General features: G+C 37.2%; 1 protein-coding gene and 1 long non-coding RNA gene across 2 annotated transcripts in view; one reads left to right on the top strand and one right to left on the bottom strand.

Annotated features, from left to right (window-relative positions):
* POU6F2 (POU class 6 homeobox 2) overlaps window positions 1–21,437 on the top strand; it is a 293,372-nt gene that overhangs the window by 14,329 nt on the left and 257,606 nt on the right. The window lies entirely within an intron of this gene.
* LOC146441386 (uncharacterized) overlaps window positions 1–21,437 on the bottom strand; it is a 69,600-nt gene that overhangs the window by 32,912 nt on the left and 15,251 nt on the right. The gene's annotated exons all lie outside the window — the stretch shown is intronic.

The raw sequence follows: 21,437 nt of genomic DNA, 5'->3' as shown, positions 1-21,437 counted from the left end.
GCTCCCCCAGCCATCCTCTTTCAGTAGATATTATCCTGTGTTTTCTGAGCTTCCATTTCACAAATTGAAGTGTTCATATATTGAAGGACTGTTTATCCCACATCACTGCATAAGTAAATGTCCACCAGTGGCTATGAGGGAAGAAAGGGGGAAGCAGCAAACCCAGCTCACCGCATTTTTCAATCTATCATTAAAAATGTCCTTTTGATGACAGTTAAAACATCAAATTATTCCATCAACACAATCCCCAAACAATCCCAAAACAAAGAAAAGAACTTAAACATATTAAATATACAGTAATTGAAGTTTTGTGAGAAGAGCATTAAAAATCATATATTTTCTACAGTTCAGGTCTAACTTTGTATGCCAGAATCTGAAAAATGCTCCAAAGAAGAGCAGGTGTACTGAAGAGAACTTAAGCTTCTGCTTAATCTAGATTCTACTAGAAGGGTCATTTACAATTCAAGAAGAATTTATGTTCACCTGAAATGATTTTTTTGTATTTTCATATTATGCCTTGAGTAAGAACACTTCAGTTCATATTATTATCATTAAAGAGTAAAAGCAAAACATCCTCTACCTCAGCTTCCTCTCTTAATGGTCCCTAGTGTTGGATTCTAGGATGTGTTAAACATTTTCTAGTTAAGTTTTTTTGATAAAACATAGAAGTCAATTAATTAGTTGAATTTTGTTTATGAAAATATTGACGACAAAAGCCCATTGCAGTAAGCGCATTCCATTGGAAAACAAGTCTCTGGAAGTTAATGGAAAGAGTAAGGAATCACAGGTATCTTACATAAAACTCAATAGCACAATGATAACCTATGATAAATTGGAAGGTCACATGGAAAAGGGTTGTGGGGGTAGAAAGAAAAGACCACAATATCTGTAATATTTTCCTTTGGACACACCTGAGTCCAGTATTTCTCTCTTTGCTTTGGCTGCAAATATTAGAAGGTGATAAACCATGGCACATACAAATGCAATTGTTAATTTGTAGAACAACTACCTTTATTTAGCCAATTTAGAGGTGTCTGCCTTTTTTGGACAACAGGTGTGGCATGGTTCCCACTGACAAGTCACTGAGAGTTAAATGATGTGTTTTGCAGTAGACACGACTGCTGCCCTTTAGGGTACCTTCTTTGAGTTATGCATATGCAGCCTCTTTTGACCTCCTCTTAGAGATCAGCTGATTTTTACAGCCACCCCCACAGGGTTAAGTTCTCAAGTGTTCACTCATGAAAATGTTTTTGAGGTTTATAGTGAAATTCCTGCTTGCAGAATAAGGAGCAGAGGCAACTGGGTTTCTATGCAAAGATTTTTGCAGAATTAGGTGGTGAATTAGGGTATGCTTCCCTGATAAGACCTTACATGAGGCTAATAAAAAGCCCGTTTTCCGATTCTCTGGTTTAAATATACTATATATTTCATTTTACTTAATCTTTCTAAGTGTTTTAGAAAAGGTTGGAAGAGGAACTGCACATACAACAGCAGGAATATATGGACCACAGGGAAAAGAAGTACAAATGATCCAAAACTGAAGAAACAGATGAATTCAAATGACAAATTCTGCACACTGGGAAAATATTGAATGCCGTTTAGAAGGACTTCATCCTAATATTAACATTTAATATACTTTCCTTTTTATTCTAATTAATGAACCATCCTGAAAAGCAATTTTTTACACTACCCATTTTAAACCACTGGAAAACAGACATGTAAATTAAATCTTCCCATGGACATTTTTAACTTCTGCCACCAGCTTATTCAACATATCATCCTAGGTCATGCTTATCTTAGCAGCATTACAAAGATCATATTTCCGCACAGATGAACCATTCATAGCAATTTCTCCAATAGATTTGACACAAGCATTCTTTTCTTTGATATTGGAGATATAAGCTTTCTATTTTTTACCTATTTTTCCTCCTGACCGACATATTTATTGAGGCTATTGTGATGAAAATCCCACTTTCCATTAATATTTCACTTCTTTGTTTCTTTTTCTTGCAGAATTTCAGGTTGATAGAGCAGTAAGAGGGCCTTGGTCAATGTCATCTTATGTATGGGCATGCATTCATAAAAACAAAATTCAGTTTTACTTAGAATTGCTATTTGAATAAACACACATGTGCAATAGTTAATATGTATATACGTATCATTTGGAGTTGCTGTCTTCATGATTCTACTGTTGTAGATCAACAGGTAGCATTTATTGATCTGCTCTAAAGGCAGATCTAGTTCCAGAGAAGATTTTGATTGATTGTCCTCATCCAGAGTGAATTCTTTCTCCATCTCTCCAGAGTCTTCAGTGCCATTGGCTCTGGATAGCAAGTAGACAAAAGATTTCTTTTTGAGGAAAGGATGTAATTGTATATATGTATTATCGTGTTTGAATTCCAAATAATTATTCAGTGCCCATTGCTTTTTCCATTGGAGCAACTTGATACACCACTTATGCTAAGAGTCTATAAACTATTGGTAGTAGTATAGATATCTCATGTCATGCCTCCATTGCAACTAATGCACTGCATGGAATGGGAATGTATTTTGTGTCTTGTGTTGTTTGCTCCATCAGAGAACTATTCCTCCCATATTACCTTTTAAATTAAGTGTTTCTGTTTTAAGAGGTCCATGCACGCAATCTATATTAAGAAGGTAGGAAAATTATTAAATATTTTGCATTTTTTGATCTTTATTATAAAAGTGTAAGATACCTTACTTCATATTTCAATACTAAATATGTATTGCAATGGCTCCCTATTCTCAGTTTAGGTCTAGAGGTAAAAATGCACTTGTATTCATCTGGATAAATGAGCTATATACCCACCCCTCACTTACTGGTACCAGATGCAAACACAGAATGTATTGTATAGGTTTTTTGACCACAGTCAAGAACTGGCCATCAGCTCACTTTCCTTATGCTGTCTAATTTCTACCTCCTCCTAAGGTCTAAATGATCTCTCACATTTTATCTCTGAGTTCCTTCTATTCGTTGAATGAGATAAAAGAAAGGGATACAGTCCTTCCCCTTTTGTCTCCCCTTAATAAATGAAAATGTTCACCACAGAAGCTTGGAAAGGAAATGTATGAATGCCAGTACAATTTCCTGGAAAATTCTCCATTAACCAGATCTCTTGATTAGACTCAGTAAAACACCCATGTCTGTCAGGTTATTGTAAAAAAAAAATAAAATCTCAGACTGTCTTGAACACTTTTATAAAAGCTGTCTCCCCACTTATTTCTATGCTACTTTTAGACCAACAATAATTCTCCCCCACAAAGCTTTGTGTGCATGCCTTTAACTGTCCTCAAGAATGAGTTTGCTGCTACAGAGTTAATTCCCTCTTCTGACAATTTAAAGTAGAAAAATGTGCTTGAAGCCTGTTCTGCCACAAATCCATGCTTGGAACACTGGATAAACCTTAGGCCCTTGAACAATTCAACGGCCACACCACTTGTATGGCTCCCTGAGAACTAGAGTCTTCAATGTTGACTAAAGGGAGGTCTTTGCTTCATGCCAATTCAAGACAACTTCACTTAGTTTTGAGCTTCAGTTTACCTCTGGATGGCACTACGGTCATCCAGGGCAGAGCCCCTCCAGCTTTCTCTTAACGAAGTACATATCTGGCAAATTTGTTTAGTCTTCACTCATGCTGTTGGTGTGGTTTGCCTTTACCTCAAGCTTTCAAAACTTGATGTAAGAAGTGAAGTCTCTAAGCTGAAGTCTATGGTTTACAAGGTTTTCTGTCCTTTCCTCCAAGTGAGTCATCAGTTACGGCTGTTTAGCATTTTGAGAGGCTTCTTTTTAATTGGGTTTTATTACAGTACCTGATCTGAATGCACTCCAAAAGTTGTTCAGAATGTAAAGAATTCCTCTCAGACTAGCTATACTCAGTTACAATGTTATTTAACTACAGTTTATTTCTTTTGGTAGACATAAGCTCTAGCGTGGTAAACATTTTCACATTATATAAGGATATTCAGTGTTGGTAATAGGTTTTCTTGAGTTTCATGGAAACTGGAGGCATTTCAGTCATAAGTGAAAAATTTCAGAGTACATACTTTTTAATTTGCCCTTGTGAGTTGCAAACAGGAATTGCCTGGCAAATTTTCTCCAAGTTTAGTGAAAGTTTTTCTCTTTGGTATTTAGAATGTATCTGGTTTGTTCATTTTCTTCTTGCAAATAAATGGTGCAAGCCAAAACAATGGGATTTGAAGCAGTGAGGGAGACAAAAATGTGACTTTGCTGTGAAATTATATGATTGTTGTGCTCCAAGTTGAAATTGTTTTCTAGGTGATATCTATGAACATTATAGTTCTTTGTCAAAAGTTTCATAGCAGTGTAAACATGTGCAGAGCAGGCATACTAAGAAAAGTCAGATTTCACTATTGTATCTTTGATACCAACTGGGATACTAAAAGGGATTCAGCTGTGCATTGTTATCAACAATGTTATAAACTGTGTTCCACTTTCTAGTCTGCCTTTTCAATCTCATTTCCTTAAATGAAATGCTGAACTACACTTGAAGAACCCTAGTGAAGGCAAAAGAATTAGAATAGGTGTTATTGAGGTTGTAACTTTTTAATGGGGTTAATATCATATACAAGGCAAGAGGGAACCCCTTTCAATAGGGACATCCTAGGTTGAGTCTGTAGAGACATTTCAAGAGAAACCCAGCAAGTTTTTGAAATACTTTTGGAGAGGAAAATAATCACAAACCCATCTGTTCTTTAATATTTGCATTCATTGTCAGTGTAGTGGTTTAGAATTTTGAACTGGATAATAGTGCAAAAAGTATTTATCTGACTCAGAGCAAGTTTGAGGTGAAAGACTTTTGGTGATATAGACTAGAAGACACCACAACTGTGCACAATTGTGCATTCCTGTGTTACGCATTTCTCTGTCCAGTAGATCTTTGAATGTCACAAACAGAAGTTCTTTTTTTTACTTACCTTTTCAGAAGAAGGTTGTAACATAAGCACTTCTGTTTCTTGTCCCCATCACCCCCCCCCACCATGTCGATTATGCGCATTTCAATGTCATTTTCATCCTTTTGCTCCTACATAAGTTTGTGGGTACCTTTGAGCAATTTGCCCACACTGCTGTATTTCAGCCTCACAAAATCGTAGCATATAAGTGGTCCCATTGATTCCAGTACATATATTTAGTCCAATGTTACATGCTTGAAGAACCAGTTTATACCCTTCAGATATAGATAAATGACTATCATATCTTAAAGCCATAATTTAACAACAGTATAAATATGGCTTTGTTTTCATCACAGCAGTTCAGTTACTCTGTCACAACAAATTTACACATATGTGGTTGGGCTTCTGTTAGTGCTTTTCAGTATGTTGTCATCTTTTCTTTAAAGACCCCTAAGGATGTGTACAGACACTAGGTCATGTAGGAGAAAGAAATCATACAGATGGAGTTACTCGAGTCACATGGAGTGACCCCTAAACGTTGGGGTTTGAAGCCCAGCATAAGTGTTCATTTGTTTTGTCACTTCTTCGTGTGATACCTCTTCTTTGTTTGTGGTTTACCAGATCACTTTGATATCAAAGGAAATGTGTGTCTTTTGAAAGTTTTACCTTACTTGTGATAGTAGTTGTGAGTGAGAGGTGGAAAATTATTGCATTTTCATTTAACCATTTCTCTTCATAAGTGCACATTCATTCACTTTTTTTTTCTTTTCTGATGTTCGTAAAAACGTAATAAAAACACTGGAAGTCTGCAGCTAGAACTTTTCTTCAGAAAATAAGCCGAGGTGAGCAATTTTTCCAGCTGTTTGTATGGTTAGATTGTCTGTCCTCCTATTACTCAGTTGCTCTGTTGTAATCAGACAGGTTGGGGAATGATGTAGAGTTGGGAACAGTTCTCTGACTGAAGGTTTGTGCATGTGGCCATGTGAGACTTCTAAAATTATAAATCCTTTAAACTACTGGATAAGGCAGATTTTGATGTGATAAAGTCCAGGGAATTACTGCTTAAGCATGCAATTCATGTTAATGCACCCCCATCCCCGGTGAGTTGCTGGTTAATCTAAGTGGGTTATAGCTTAGCCTCTCAGTAGCTTTTCTTTAACTGATACATGGAACAGAATTCAATGTTTCTTCACACTGAATGTATGACCTTAGACAACTGAAAAGGAGTCCATAATTTTTTTCTGATTATTGTGGCTTTAAATTTTTCCATCTTTTATTAACTTCTGTTCCATACAAAACTTTGCCTTGAAATAGAATGAAATTGATAATCTATGCTTAATACTCATAGCCCTCTAAAACTGGGATTACTTCCATTTCCCTTTCCTTCCCACCAGAACAGCCCCCCCCCCCGCACCAATGTATTCCCTTTGGAATTCAAAGCTTATGAAGTTGTAGGCTTCCCACATGAAGAGGTAATTTTGAGCCCAACAGGAATTTTGTTGTGTATGTTAGGGTTTGAAGCTGAAAGATGAGCAGAGGGAAGTTTGGAAACTGCTGGTAGAACTGTACAAGTAGAGTTACTTATGTGGAGACTACAGCTTTTTTTGGCTGGACTTTGGCAAGTTACATAGGAAATATTTGTGCATATAGCTTGGTGCTACAAAACTGATCTCTTATCCTAGCTAAGTATCAAGTCTGAGAATATTTAATGTTTTTGCTATTTTGAATGCACAGGTGAATAATTTTTTGTAGAAATGTTTTGATTCCATGTAGTAGGCATTGCTGGTTATCTTTTACTAGTAATTCTCTATGTCGGCCTGTGGGTGTACTACTTCGCATTTTCTTGGAAACAAGCAAATACTTTGTGAGAGTCACTTAAGTGGCCTTATTTTGCTCCCTACGAAGATGCCCTACTTGTGGGTGCAAAATTGGTAGTACATGCTTATTGGGGGAAAAAAGCTTTTTCCAAAACCATTGCTGCTGCTATTGCAATAATGGGATATCAAACAGGCAAAATTGTATGTGTTGTCAATGTCTGCAATATATTTCATTGACTTACAATGTTTAAAGTGAAGGCATGATGGTAAGCTTATATAAGGTGTCACATTGAAGTAATCACCCACCAACTTGATCTTATGGCAAAAGAGAACATTTTAATATCCACACGAATTCTGAGGACACTCTAGCTTGCATGAAAACACAGAGATCAAAGTACGTGATTAGGCATTCAGATATTATAGTGCTGAGAAATACTTAAATAACCCAATAAATAAAGGAATGAAGTAAATGTGGGTAAAAGTAAATAAGAAAGTTAATTTTAATCTATGAATATGAGTTTGGTCTAAAATGAAAAAAAAGGGCAAAAAAAGGGGATGGTTTAATTTTACTTACCCCACATGCGGCCACTTGTATTTATTTGGTGCTTGCCTAAGTCTCTTTGCTTTTGCTTTTATTTTGCCAAGGTTTCTCTTCAGTAATCTTCAGAATAATGTTTTACATTGGAGTCAGATGATAAAAAGGATGCTGTGTTTGAATGCAGAAGAGGCATATGAGCCAGGACGGTCAGGCCCATGAGTTGAGCAGAGCTACCTGTCTGTGTGAAAAGGGAGCTCAAGGAATGTCACAGATGTGTGGGTGCTCCACCCATTTTCCTAAGTCGTAGATCTGAATCATTGTACTGGGGCTTGCTGGCTGGAGGCAAGTTGCTTTATAGCAGCACATATGATGCTGTGTTTTGGATTTGTGACTAATACAATACTGATGACACTCCCTGTTTTGGCTATCACAGAACAGTACTTGCACAGTTGCTGTGTTAGAACTGGGCGAGAAACTGGGAAAGGTCAGTCTCTCTGTAAAGCCGTCCTAGAGAAAGACTATTTACAAGAATATGTAGTGAAAGGACAAGGGGAATGGCTTCAAACTGAAAGAGATTAGGTTTGGATCAGATAGTAGGAAAAAATTCTTTATTGTGGGAGTGGTGAGGCATCAGAACAGGCTGCACAGAGAAGTTGTGGATACCTCATCTCTGGAAATGTTTAAGGCCAGGTTAGATGGGGCTCTGAGCAACCTGGTCTAGATGATCTTTATGTCCCTTCAAACCCAAATTGTTCAATTCTATGATACTGTTGGGATGTCTGACCCTAACTGACCAAAGGGATGTTCCATACATATGATGTAGTGTTCAGCATTAAAAGCTGGAGGAAAGAAGGAGGAATTGGGGATATTTGTGGCTATGGTGTTCATCTTCTCATGTAGCTGTTATGCACACTGAAGCTTCACTGCCCTGGAACTGCCTGAACATCTGCTTGTCAAACGGAAGTAATGCTAAAAATTACTTATTTTGTTTTGCTTGCATATGCATCTTATGCTGGCCTTATCAAACTCTCTTTATATTGATCCACAAGCCACGTCTCCCTCTGTTTTCTCCTCATCTTGTGGGAGAGGTGAGTGAGTGAGTAGTTGTGTGGGTGCTTGGCTGCTAGCCATAATAACTTACCAAAACAGTGCAAATCTTGTGGAGGGAGCAACTGCTTTAACCACAAGCAGGAATAAATATGTTGGAGGAAAATTTCAGTAGGTTTAAAAATGAAGAACCACCCACTGGGACTTTAAGGATATTGACAACTGCTTGGAAAGGGAATATTCCTGAGGAAACTGTAGTACTAGGAAGAAAAGAAAAAGTAATGTAACCTTATAGGGTGTGAGAACAGCAGACATGAGCTCCTGTTTTACAGTATTTAATTTCATTTCCTTCCTTCTCTGCAATGAAAATATGCATTCCTAATTCTTCTCAAGCTTCTTAGGCTAGGAGGATGGAAGGCATGCATTGTACCAGTGTGAGTGCCAAGAGAGCAAGGAGAAAACATATTTTGGCCCTAGAAGAGCCTTTGAAATTGTCCCAGAGTTGGGTTTGACAGATACAACAAAGACCTGCAGCAGCTCAGAAATGTATCAGAAATGCCACTAAATTAAGAAATGGGAGATGGATTTTTCTTGATGTAAGGAAGAAATTGGCTAAGTATGCATAGCTTGATTATTTGTTCAACACAAAAGAAAATGTATATCTGTAGATATTGAAAGCAGGTATCATTGGAGGAATATGTTAACAAAAGGAATAAAGGGATAAAATTATTAATGGTCCACTTAAATACAGTGGAAATTGTCCTAGCAGTAAATATAATTAAATTTTGTGAGACTGGTTTGAGGAAAGTTAGTTTTTATGACACTCTGAGTTAGATATTATTAAACCTTAGGAAAGCTTAGAGCAAGAAAGAGTTCAGTAACGATTTTGTGGCGATAGTGTAGATTACTTATGCAAATTTTCACAGAATGGTTTAAGAGTCAAAATAGGCACCCTTGCCCTGTTCTCTCCTTTGCAAACTGGTTAAAAAATCTATAGGGATTAGGTGACTTGGCTAGCAATTGCATACAGGTTCATTGGCAAAACTGAGCCTCCAAGTTGCCAGCCCTCCTATTATAAGTATCTGGTGGCAAACTTCCTCTCCCACAAAGGAAAGACTATTTTTTATTAAAAGAGGGCTAATAGAAATGTCAGAGGTGGTTTGAACACTGTATGATCTTTCAGCTGTGCTAGTATTCTCAGGCTTGCTGCAGGAAACCCAATTGGCTCTTTGGATTTGCATATTCAAACTATAAATACATGTAGTCTCTAGGTTCAGAAAATTAATGATAAATATGGACATAGGACTTAACTTTACCTTAAAGTAAAAAGCAAAGATGCTTTCTTCAAATATATTTGCCAAACACACAGTATCAATTTCCCTTTGGACAGACACATGAAAATAACTTATAATGAACAAATAATGTGAGATTGTGATCAAAACTCGTATTCTTCATTTTATTGCTTTATTTTTGTATTTTTAATCACTCTGAAGTTATTAATGACTTTTTAATATTTATTTTTGGGATGCTAATGTTATAAAAAGAAAGGTGTAAATTATGCTATGTCTTTAAATAATATTAATAATTTGAAGGAAACTTTTATTTTCAAAAACTACATCTGTTGTTTTTAAAAAAATAACATAAATTTTGTAATATATGAAAAAGTAGGCTAAAAAGTAATATGAGACCAATAATATTATGAAATTATGTTGATCTATGTTTTTTTGAAGCCACTAAACTACATTTAGGGATACATATTGATATCTTGTCATCAATTTCAATGACAAGAAGATCAGTGCCCTTGCATAGATCTCAGTGATTTTTCACAAGGAGAATTAAGTATGGGTTTGTCCCTATTGAAGCAGCTGCCAGCAATCCAAAAGGCTTAATTGGAAAGGAATCAGGCCTGCTAAAAACTTTTTTTATATATGCAATATTTACATAAATATATGTGCATACATTAGATATGCATGTGATAAACAGTAGCAGGATCTTTGGAAATATTTTACTCCTGTTGAAACAGAAGGAAAACAACAGCACTTGTGACTGCTCTCTGAGCAGGGCAGCGATAATTACTCTCTCAGGGTGAAACTGAGCAGCCCAGTGATGTTAGCCAGTTTGCAAAATCGAGGCATTAGCAGCAAGTTGCTATAGTTGCATGTTTTGGTTTACTCTCTGATCTGATTCTTCCTTCCTTAAAATTTTGTTTGTTTTGAAGGAGTTTCCTTGAGAAATAATAGAGAGCTAATGGCAAGTCATTGTATGGCAATTTTTTTTGTTAAAATAAACGACAAACCCTCCAAAAATCCCCCAGCCAAACAGTATCTAATAAAGAACAGATCTGTTCATGGAGGAAAATACCAGCAGATCTGAGAAATGCTTCATTCATTGTTTATTGATAATCCAGTTACTGTAATTGCTGCTAAAATGATTGGTAAATGTTCTTCTGTTTTCCTATTGTAAAGCATTAAACAGAAAAACTGCTTTGTATTGAAGTGATCCACCAATATGTTCAACACATAATACTGTTACTGTGTGCCATGTGTGACACATCCTACCCTAGCATAATGAACAAAACACGGGCAATTTATAGGTACACCTGCAACTTCAGCAGATTAAGGCCATTGATAAAAAGGCAAAGCACTCTTTGGGCTTCAAGTTCTTTAAGAACACCATGACCCTATGCAAATTGTATAAGAAATATGAAGCTGTGTGATAGTTGAAGGCATGTTGAATTTGGGATACATTTAATTAGAGATTAATATGTTGTGATCTACAATGTGAATAGAAAAATGTGGTACCCAGGTGTTGATGAAGACCTGGTGTGAAGAAAAGTAACCCTGAAGATCTTTTGTAATGATTAAAAAAACAATTGTGCTCATTCATCAGTGAGGAAGGCTTGGGAAGCATAAAAGGCATTGCATTATTGATCTGCAGTATTTGTGGCATTAGTAAGTATGTTTAGCAGTTGCAGCAGTAGGTTTTGCTGTCAGATGATCTCAACATAGGAGAACGATAGGAAAACTATTTGGGATTCTTCCTCTTAACCTGGAAGCTGCAGTACATCTTCCAGTATCTGGAAAAAGAAAATAACATTTTAGTCTGTGAGCCTCAGATCAGGTGAGGTTTTCAGTTTCTTCAGTAGATGGGCATTATTGCTTTTTTAATCTATGCTTAGAGCAGATAAAAGGAAATCTGAGGGTCCACCCCTAGAAAGCATGATATCAGAAGAAATGCCAGAAGATAAGTAATTTCCCATACCTGTCACTGAAATTCAAGTGTGCTGTATTACAGGAAGCACCATGTGGGGCTGACTAACTTAACAACCACCGAATATATACATTTGAGGTTGAGCTATCCTAAGTTTGAATTCAGGTTTGGGAAGCCTCCAGCCTTGTTTAGGAAGAAGAAGTCAAGGCAGACTTTCTCACTTTCTTCAAGATAAAAAAGAACAATTTTGTATTGAAGATTCTTTGTCAATTTCTGATTGTGATACTCTGGTGAAATTGTGATTTGCCTCGTGTGATTTAGTTTAGTGTATTGACTGTATTTGTAAAGGATTTTAAAAGATTCGCAAAAAATAGATCCTGAACTTCCAAACTGGTCTAGGTTGTTACCGTGTGTTGTATTATAAATTAGAACTGTTTTTAGAAGTGGCATTCAATTCAAGAACTGGATAAAACTGGAGTAAGAGTAGTATTACTTTAAAAATCTTCAGGAAAAAAAAGTTTTCTTGTGAAAATGTTGCTTCCTTCCACTGTAAGGGATTTGTACCCATTTCAACAAATTTCCTTTTGAAGGTGTTACATTGTGGGTGTTTGATAGAATTTCTGGTGAGAACTAGGGAAGATCCACATTGAAATAGGAAGTGACTTTCCTGATATGACTGAGTCCATAGCTGAATACAGATGTATGTTGATTTGGGTTTTCATAGACTAAATGCAAGTAATTGAAATAACCACTGAGCTGGGTTACTATTTAACCCGTGCTCTGATTGTCAAAAATTCAAGTTAATGGTTTCTTTGTTTTACATAATGAAAATCTTAATGTGTTATGCAAAATTTAGTTTTTGTTTAACTAAGAGGAGCACTTCTTTCAATTGCTCTGGGTCCCATCTATGCAGCCTCGTCAAGTTTCTCTCTCAGCCAATCAACATTTGAAATCTATTGTAAGTTTGGTTTTGGTGTGATTCTGGACATGCTGATTTCTAAAAGAAAGCCATTTTAGCTGAATTCTGGCTTTGATATTTTTTCACCCAAAATAATTTCTAGTGTGGGCTAGAGGTTGACAAAACCTGACAAATGCAAATATAGAGAAACTGCATATAATACCATTTTAAAATTCTTATTAGGCCAAATTATTATCATTTAATGCATTGTGGTGGAATTCTGATAAGAAATCTTACACCTAGGAAAGACTAACTCAGAGTATGGTATGGAGTATTTTATTGTATTTCTTAATTCCAAAGAGGTTGTTTATTGCCTCTTCTTCTCATGGAGAGCAGAAGGATTATGCTGATAAGGGCATACTGTAGGTTCTAGAAGGATCTTTCAACACATGTAGCATAATAATCTGGAAAGAGAGGCCTTGTGTTTAAGGGCTATTCAAAATAGAACTTGAGCAAATATTAAACAAGAAAAAAGACAAGTTATGAAACTGGCAGGCTTATGAAAGAGCACTTGTGATTTGGTAAACAGCATCATGTCTTAGGTGGTCAGTGTGGAGACTAAAACAACACCACATGAAAGAATTTTCAGGGTGAAAAGGAAGGTGGTTTTGGTTTTGTTTTTTTTAATAGCAGGGATCCTTTAGACAGCTAATGTGTTAAAAATATGTCTAAGTCTTACTACTCACAGGACCATCTTCTAATTTCAAATTTAATTGCTCTCCTACGTCATCTCTTTCTCTCAGGAAACTAGATGAAAGAAGAGTAGGAAATCTCTCAGTTTGATGATCTCAAAAATATTTTCCAACCTAAATGATTCTATTAAATAAGTGGGAAAGTCTGTTAAAGACTTATTCCACCATGTTGGTCCCAGTCAAAAATGCCTGTTCTGCCTTTGCCCTATCCTGATCTCTAGGGTCTGATTGTCTGCTTTCACAGAAATGGATCAGGTTTTGTGTGTCTCCAAGAATCTTTAACTAGAAGAAGGCTGATTTCTCTCACCACTCTCAGGACTTGTTATTTCTACTAGTGGCGGTGTGCTATTGTCTATCATGTGTTTTGAGGAGCATGGTAACTTCCCAGAAGAGTAGCTCCTCTGTTTCTTGACCTGTGTGTGCATATAAACTTTTACTACCCGTCTACAGATAGACAAGCTCCTTTGCAGGAAGGCAGCATGTCATTTAAATGGGGAATCATTATTATCAGGACAAAGCCAAAATTAAAACTCTTGTTATCTAATTAATTGAGGAAAGTTTTGAATAGCTTCACCCTGTATCTGGTACAAAACTCTAAACAAGAATTGTTGCAACAAGAAGAGCAGTATGATCTTTAAATCAGACCAATAATTGTATCAGGAGCATTAAGGTCAACTCTAAGACTTGAAGGCAACATTTAGAGTAAAGCTTCTGTGCTGTGTGTACTCTGGTATTAGTGATCCCTAAGTGTCATGTGTGTCAGGGAAAACACAAAGTATGGATTCATTAATGCACAGATTTCTTTGCTAGCAGGATTAAGAAATGGCTTTTCTGGACCAGAGGTGCAGAAGTCCCCTACAATGAATAATTGTTCCTTACCTTTTCTATGGTGAAACCAGCATTCTTTGCCTTTCTTTCCTTTTTGAAGATTGCAGCATGACTGCTGGGGTACATTTAGAGCAATAAACCCAAACTGATTATAAAATAAATGGTGACCTAGCTATTTCCTACTGTGCAGCTGCTGTGTGTCTATTCCCTGCAGCCTCTAGCTAGCCTGATTAGCAAATTGAACTTCTCTTGTGAACCTTTCAGCTTGCTCTTAATAGGTGTAAGAAATATGTGCAACACTATCATTAGGGAAAATAGTTAAATAGAGGAAAAAATCAGTTTAGTGAGGGATTTTTTTGGTATGATTTGAAAACACATTGTAGTACCTCAGTCTCAAGACACAACAATTCAAAGGACATTGCCACTTAAAATTCAGTTAAAAAAAGAAATAAAATTAATTCTATTTTAAGATTCCTAAACCAACAATTATAAACTACACAAGTTTCTGAAAACCTTATTTTTTCTCTCAGAATCTGTGTTATTCTAATTAGCAGTAACTATTTCAATTTCCTTAGAACTTAAAATTAAGAAAATGAATAGAGAGTATCCTAAAATTACTGCTTAACTTTAGAAGAATATCTCTGTTAAAGAAAGTACCACAATCAATGATAGTTCTTCTAACTTTCCAAATTAAATTGTTACCGTTCAGCACTATTAATAAAATGAGTATAACTAAGCACTGATTTTTTAATTAGCTACATTCTTTTTAACTAGAGAACTCTTTTTTTAACTGCAACCTGGACACTATATGTGAAAATGAATATCACTGGAAAAACAAAATGTCCAAAGCCACATCAGTATTGAGAAAAGGGAGAAAAGAAGAACTTTCTTTTTCTGCTGCAGAGAATAAATACTATTCTAGCTGAAGAAAAGCGGAGACTGTTTTGGATGATAAGATTCATATTGAGTGAGATGAGCTGATGATGTATCAGCTTTTTGCTGTAAGGAAGGAGAGGTAATACAGACGATATTAGTAAGTTGAATATGTGTAATATAGGTAAGAGAAGTAAATGCGTAATGCAGTAAATAAAAGTTCAAGATCAAAGTAGTGAAGGGAGATCAATGATCATGTATCAGCAGCCTTGTTTGTTTTGCTCATAAACATCCGTCCAAAGGTAGTGGTACAAGTGGCTGCGAAGAAAATGAGATTTTTCTCTGTAACTTTTCCAGGGAAATGACAGCCAGCAGGTAGAAATGGTCAGAGGCTAGCAGGGGACAAAAGGTTGATTCAAAGTAGTTGGCATAAACCAGTCTACGGATAGATTGGGATGGAAATATTAGCACATTAGTAACAGCAGATAAAACAATGTTCAAGGAAGAAAGAATCAAAGAAGGTTGTCTGTGAGAGATCTTTATTTATGGAAAAAAATGAATACTTCTAGAAGCAATAAGATGAAGGAAAATTTTTCATAAGAAGACTAAGGGAGAAGATAATCCTGAATTTCACTGGTATTTAACAAAAAACAATAACTCCAATCCCTTTCTAGTAGAGTCTTTTCAATGTATTCCTCACACAAAAACAAAGCTAAGGTACATCTTAGAATAGCTTTATCCAAGTTTATGATCATGTTCTATTTTGATCAAAAAATTTAAAAAGTTACAATTTGAATAATTTCTAGTGCAGTCATTAGAATAATAAATCATTACAAAATGTAAATGCTATGTTAATCAGTAGCATTTTTGTGTTTGCTCTCAAACAATTCATTGATTATGTCCCAAACAGAAGTATGTGCAATATCAGGATCAGGGTGGGTAGGGGGTGGGAGTTCAGAAAGGAGTTATTTCATGTTTTGAAGAAAACCAGCAAATTGATTTCTAGTACTTCTAAGGTAGGAGGAAAAAGGTCTGTGCAAAGTAACTTCAAAATAAGGGCAAAATAAAAAGCAAACCAGAGGATCTTACTTTTTCTCTGAACTAAAATTTAAAAAGTAATTAGATTCAGAGCAACAATGTTTATGGTGCAGTAAGTACAAAATTTAGAGCAGTGGCTAAATCAGTACATGAAGCCTTTATAAAGTTCTATTATCACCCAACTTCGACATCAAGGAAGAAAGTAATTCATTCTCTCATTTTCAGACTTCTGCCTAGGGCATGTTTGACACAAACCCCATACAGTTTCTTTTAAAAGCTGCCTTTGATTACTAAATAGTTTTGCTTAGAAACTGCACCTTTACCCTTAAAGTGCAAAGGCAAAGCTTTTAACACGGTGATAAATGTTTTCCTGTACTTCTTACAGTGCTTCAGATAAGAAAAAAGTAAAGGTTTTAGCATTTAGCTGAGTGTGTGTTACTCAAACTGAAATTTGCATTTGCAAATCCACCTGATTTTTACTATTAAATTAAGCCCAACAGCCAGTTTTAGTCATCAGGGAGTGGCAGAGCTGACAAGTGATGTAGCAGATAGTGTAACTGAATTACAGGACGTATAAGCCACCCCTTAAGGGAGACACACAGCAGGGAAGACCACTTGCAGCACAAAGCTGTCAGGGAAATCTCATAGGAAACAGGCGACTCTGGAAATACTAGTGCTAGTTGGACAAGAAATAGATGACAAGTTATATGAGTGTCTGCAAGATGTGTGTGTAATTTGTCACTGCATGTATGGTATATACAGTTATATTTTGAATGAGGGGATTGTGATTCCGTAGTTCTCTCCTAACTAGAACTTTGAAATTCTGCAGCATTATATGCCTGTTATGTACCCTTGCCTCTTACTTAAAGCATATAAACTCCTTTTACAAAATTAATCTTGCTGGGTTTATGAAGTTGTAGGGTCCGGAAGGGTCCGGCCGCCTTAGTCCCAATGGCTTCCGGGGCTTCGGGAGACCTCGGAGGCCTCACCTGGCCCAAGCTCTCAGCCCTCCCGGCTGTTCAGCTCTGTCCCAGAGGCGGCTGCGGTCAGCCTCAGTGTTCCCAGGCTCGCTCCTTGGAGCGGCAGGGACCACGCGGCGGAGGCGGGTGCCTGCCGGGCAGGAACGCCGTGGAGTCGCTGGTCGCTTCCAGTGATAAAGAGAGTACGACGAGCTGAGAGTCACCAGTGTGCAGTTTATTAAGGAGAAGCGGCGCGGGGGAGGCACACTGGGGGCTCTCGGGTGGGGCGGTCCACGCAGCTACCGGGTGCAGAGCATGGCGGGGCTGGGGTCGCGGCCACACCACGCCGAGAGAACAAAGGGAAGGGGTTTTTAGGGGGAAGTACGGGGTTTCCCGGGGAGGAACAACAGGGGCGGAGCCAACGGGGCTCCGGGACAACATGAGGGACAAGCGGGGGAGCAAATGAAATATAACTAGGGAGGGGATTACAAACAACTCATGGGGGAAGCCCGGCAACAGAACATTCTAGTGAGGGCAAGCAGCAGGGGCGGTGATAGGGGCGGGGAAGCGAACTTTAAACCAATAAACTTAGGAAAAACTTTCCAGCGGAGGGGGAGTACGGCTCATGGCCCGGCCTCCTCCGAGCCCCAGGATATGGCATCTTCAGTGGTTTCTGCATGGATGGCATTGGCCAATGGTCCTGGGGACTCAGGATCCGCGGTATCGGGCCGCCGTACCTCTACAGGTTTATGCATTCTTAGACTTTTAGTTTTTGCATATGAAAAGCTGAAACTTTTGTGTGGCTGTCAGTAAATGGAAGAGCCTGTGTTACAGTGCAAAGTGTAATCTGACCTATAGCACCTTCCTAAAAGCAAATGCTGAGTGTCAAGGACATCCAGTGCAGAAGAACAAATCCTGACAGTATTAGCTACTAAAGATGCATATACAATTCCTTGTCTCAGTGCATCCTCTCCAATGTCATGGGTTCTCTCTGGGATGGACTTGTAGGTGGGCAGAAGAGGAGGAGAAGGCTCCTGGGCCTGCAGCTGCCAGAGCAACTACTCCAGAATTTTTTTAGGGAGGCCATTAGGAAATACAGGAACAACCCCTTTGATCATCAAGGGGTTTTGCAGACTAGGCCACTTGTGTGCACTGGAATTACAATTTATTATGTGTTTTGCGAAAACAATCATTTTTAATCATGCATAACTCACTGCAGAACAGACACATTTTTAAGCACAGAAAGCAATTGAAGGCCTGGAGATAACCTGAACTTTAAAAATGTCCATTTTTAAATATGTTGTTCAAGGAAACAAACCTTTCCTTAACCCATCATTTAGGTGATTTATTTAGTCTTCATGTAGACTAGAAGTTTGGACAGTATCTAATTTGTCTGCTTATAGAGATGGTTGTCGTTCATTTACCACCTGACAAAGAGAGCTACCCTGGGGGTTAACTGCAGGTTCTTGTGCTGTAAGAGTGTCTGAGGGAGGGGGGCAGCAGTTTATGTTATTTCACTTTTCATTGTCCATGCCTGTGTGTTTGCAAAACTGTTTTAAATTCACTGCTAAGAGTATCCCAACAATGCAAGTGACTATGTTGATGTTTACTGCGATGCAGGTCCCAGTGATACCTTGCCGCAATGAGTTCCACAGGTTTTCCACCACCTACTCTTTGGAAAACTATAGTTTATTATTATTAGATTTATTACTTTTTCCCATTTCAGTGGAGACACCTTTTCTCCTCAGATGAGTTAGGATGAAGAGTTCCTGATCTACATTTTCTCTCTGCTGTTTATGATCTTGTGTCCTTTGATCATGCTCGTTCTTAGTCACGCTTTTCTGTAAACATACCCAGTCCTTTAGATCAGTTTATCATTCTTACTGCACCTTTTTCTGATGTATCTTTCTTAGATGGGCTAACCAGAAATTAATGAAGTACTCCAGATGAGGCCGAATTATTGATATACATAACAAATAAAATCCTGGCCTTGTTGAAGTTGCTGTGAATTCACTGACATCAAAGGGCTGAGTTTTCTCCCAGTGCTGTCACATTTCCCACATTATTCTTCCTCCCATTTTTCATACATTCAACTTCAGAATTTGGCAACTTAGACTTAATCTAGAATCCTACTGATTCCATTAAATCCATTAAATTGCTGCTAGTCCACACATCCAGAGATCTTTTTCTGTGGACATGATTAGTTCCCTCCCCAAACTGCTTTGATAAAAAGGGTCAAATTTTGTCCTGATTCACATTTGTTATGGATGTTAATAACAAATCTTGATGTTAGTTTTTAATAGCTGAAACTGAGAGCAGTAGCACAGACTGAAACAATGCTGTTTGTGTTCACAATGACCTTTAGCTGCAAAATCCGCTAAAATACATTATTTAGTATATGAAAGCAAACAAATTTTTTGCCTCAGTAAATGACTATCCATAGTGCAATATGAGCATGAGGCATAACAAATCAGAGTTTTTTTACAGTATCTACAAAATAAATCTGTTGGCTTCTCTTTCCTCTCCAGAAACATCAAAGAAATGTTCAGATTGTTGCTGCCTAATAAATACAGTAAATGAAATGTTAATAAATCGCCAGCAATTTAGCCTGACAATAACATGGATTGACCACATTGATTAAATTGATTATGTTTCATATATTTACAATATGTAGACACAGGCCTAATTTATTTTCTGAAGAGTTCAGGGTAGGTAGCACTGGTTTAAAAAAGGCAAAACAAAACAATGGAGTAATGTTTGTGGTTGCGATCTGCAATAATCTAATGCTGACAGAGAGCAGTATTTTATTTAGTAATTAACAGTGTAAAGGGGAGAGAAGCTGTCATGTTGGTTCTTAAGCTGGGGAATGTGATGAAAGATGATATCTGCGATCTCATCCTTTCCACTTGTTTAGGATTGTCAGAATGAGAAATGTCAGCATTATGAAAGCTCAGCTCTGCTCTTGATATGATAAAACCCTTCAAAAGCCAGTCTTTCTTTCCCTCTCCCCCTCCTTTCTCCCTCTCCTGCTTGCACTTGTGTTTTTTTTATTTATCCTGTTTTGTTAGATGGCAGAAATATAATTCTTTTCTTTCTTCCTATTATAAGCCACCATTTTTGTTTTATTATATGTTTCACAACCCCTAATGCCCCACTGAAAATTACCTTGTTAAATGACAGTGTTTCAAAGCCATGAATCCTTTCCACCATTCCCTCAGAGGTTTGAAACAGTCAACAGACTGTAAAGAATAAATAATAAAAAAGTATTGATTATTTTGATGACTGTGAGATTCAATTAAGTATTAATTTTGCCCTCCAGTGGACCTATCAAGGTATTCAAAAGGGAGGATTCGGCTCAACTAAATGTGTGCTGAGTGCTTCAGCCTTAAATAGGGAGAAAATGTGTTTACCTACAGTATTTGAAGAGGAGTGCATTGATGCACAGAGTCCAATATTTAAGTGCTGTGCAAATTAAGCCCTGGTGACAGTGACATTGTTTTCGACAATATGAGTATTGACTAAAGAAGTGCATTTGATGACAGCTTAAACTATTTGTATTGATTAACATTTTCATAGATTATCATGTGTCATATCAAATTCACTTTTCAGACATGAATACATTAAAAAAGCCATAGGCAAACATCGACCAATGTGAGGATGGGACAGAGGGAACATGCTAGCCAACCTACTTGCTCGCTGGTCACCTGTTCTCTGCATAAGAACCATTTAGGCATGAACTTTGCAATAAATAGCTGCTAGAGAGAGCAACAAGGTCACTTGTGCATTTTCGGTTTTTTAGGTTTTTTTTTTAAGTCTGCTTTCTTTGCTGTCATGATATTATGCATATTAGTTTGCAAATGGAATAACCGAGTATGCTTGGAAATAATGCCTGACCCCCAAACGTCCTCATTGAGCAGAAGATAAAACAGATTCAAATAATCAAGAAAAAATTTAAATGTGTATATATATATATATACACAGATATATGTGTAATGTTTTATGAGGGATATAAAGTTGCAAATACAAGAATAATTGCAAGCTGTATGTGTAAGTATCTTCCCTAATTTTTTCTTTTAGAATATGGTTTCTGTGTTTCTTATTTTCAAAAGAAAAACATGTGTTTGTCTCTTTATGGACTTTTGGAGCATAGTATCCCAATGACAGGAACAGTTAGAAGAAAACTGTATTTCTGTTGAAAGTATGCAATGAAATGGCTATTTGATGCTGTGTGTTTTCATAGAAATGCTGGAATGCTAGAAACTGTGTTTTTGATTTTGTTAATGTTGTGCAGCTGAGGATGCCTCTTTAAATCACTATGGAGCACTCACAGGGTGCTTCTCTTCTGTGAAATCGGAGCATACAGGAATTTCTTTCCTTACTATGCCAAGGACAGGGTGAGGTGTAAAAATATACACACAAAAAAAAAGCACATGCCACAATTAAAGCTGTGCTGGTTATGTTGCTTTCATAGAAGTTTTTCTCCAAAGCATCCTGAATCTCTCACATGCTAGTTGAGCTTTAATAGGGTGGGGAGTAATGGAAAAC

This window comes from Lichenostomus cassidix, chromosome 2, assembly GCF_008360975.1.
Source record: "Lichenostomus cassidix isolate B80296 chromosome 2, HeHo_3.0, whole genome shotgun sequence".
In the NCBI taxonomy this organism is placed as follows: domain Eukaryota; kingdom Metazoa; phylum Chordata; class Aves; order Passeriformes; family Meliphagidae; genus Lichenostomus; species Lichenostomus cassidix.
The sequence above is the reverse complement of the archived record's forward strand: the minus strand, read 5'-3'. Positions and strand labels throughout refer to the sequence as shown.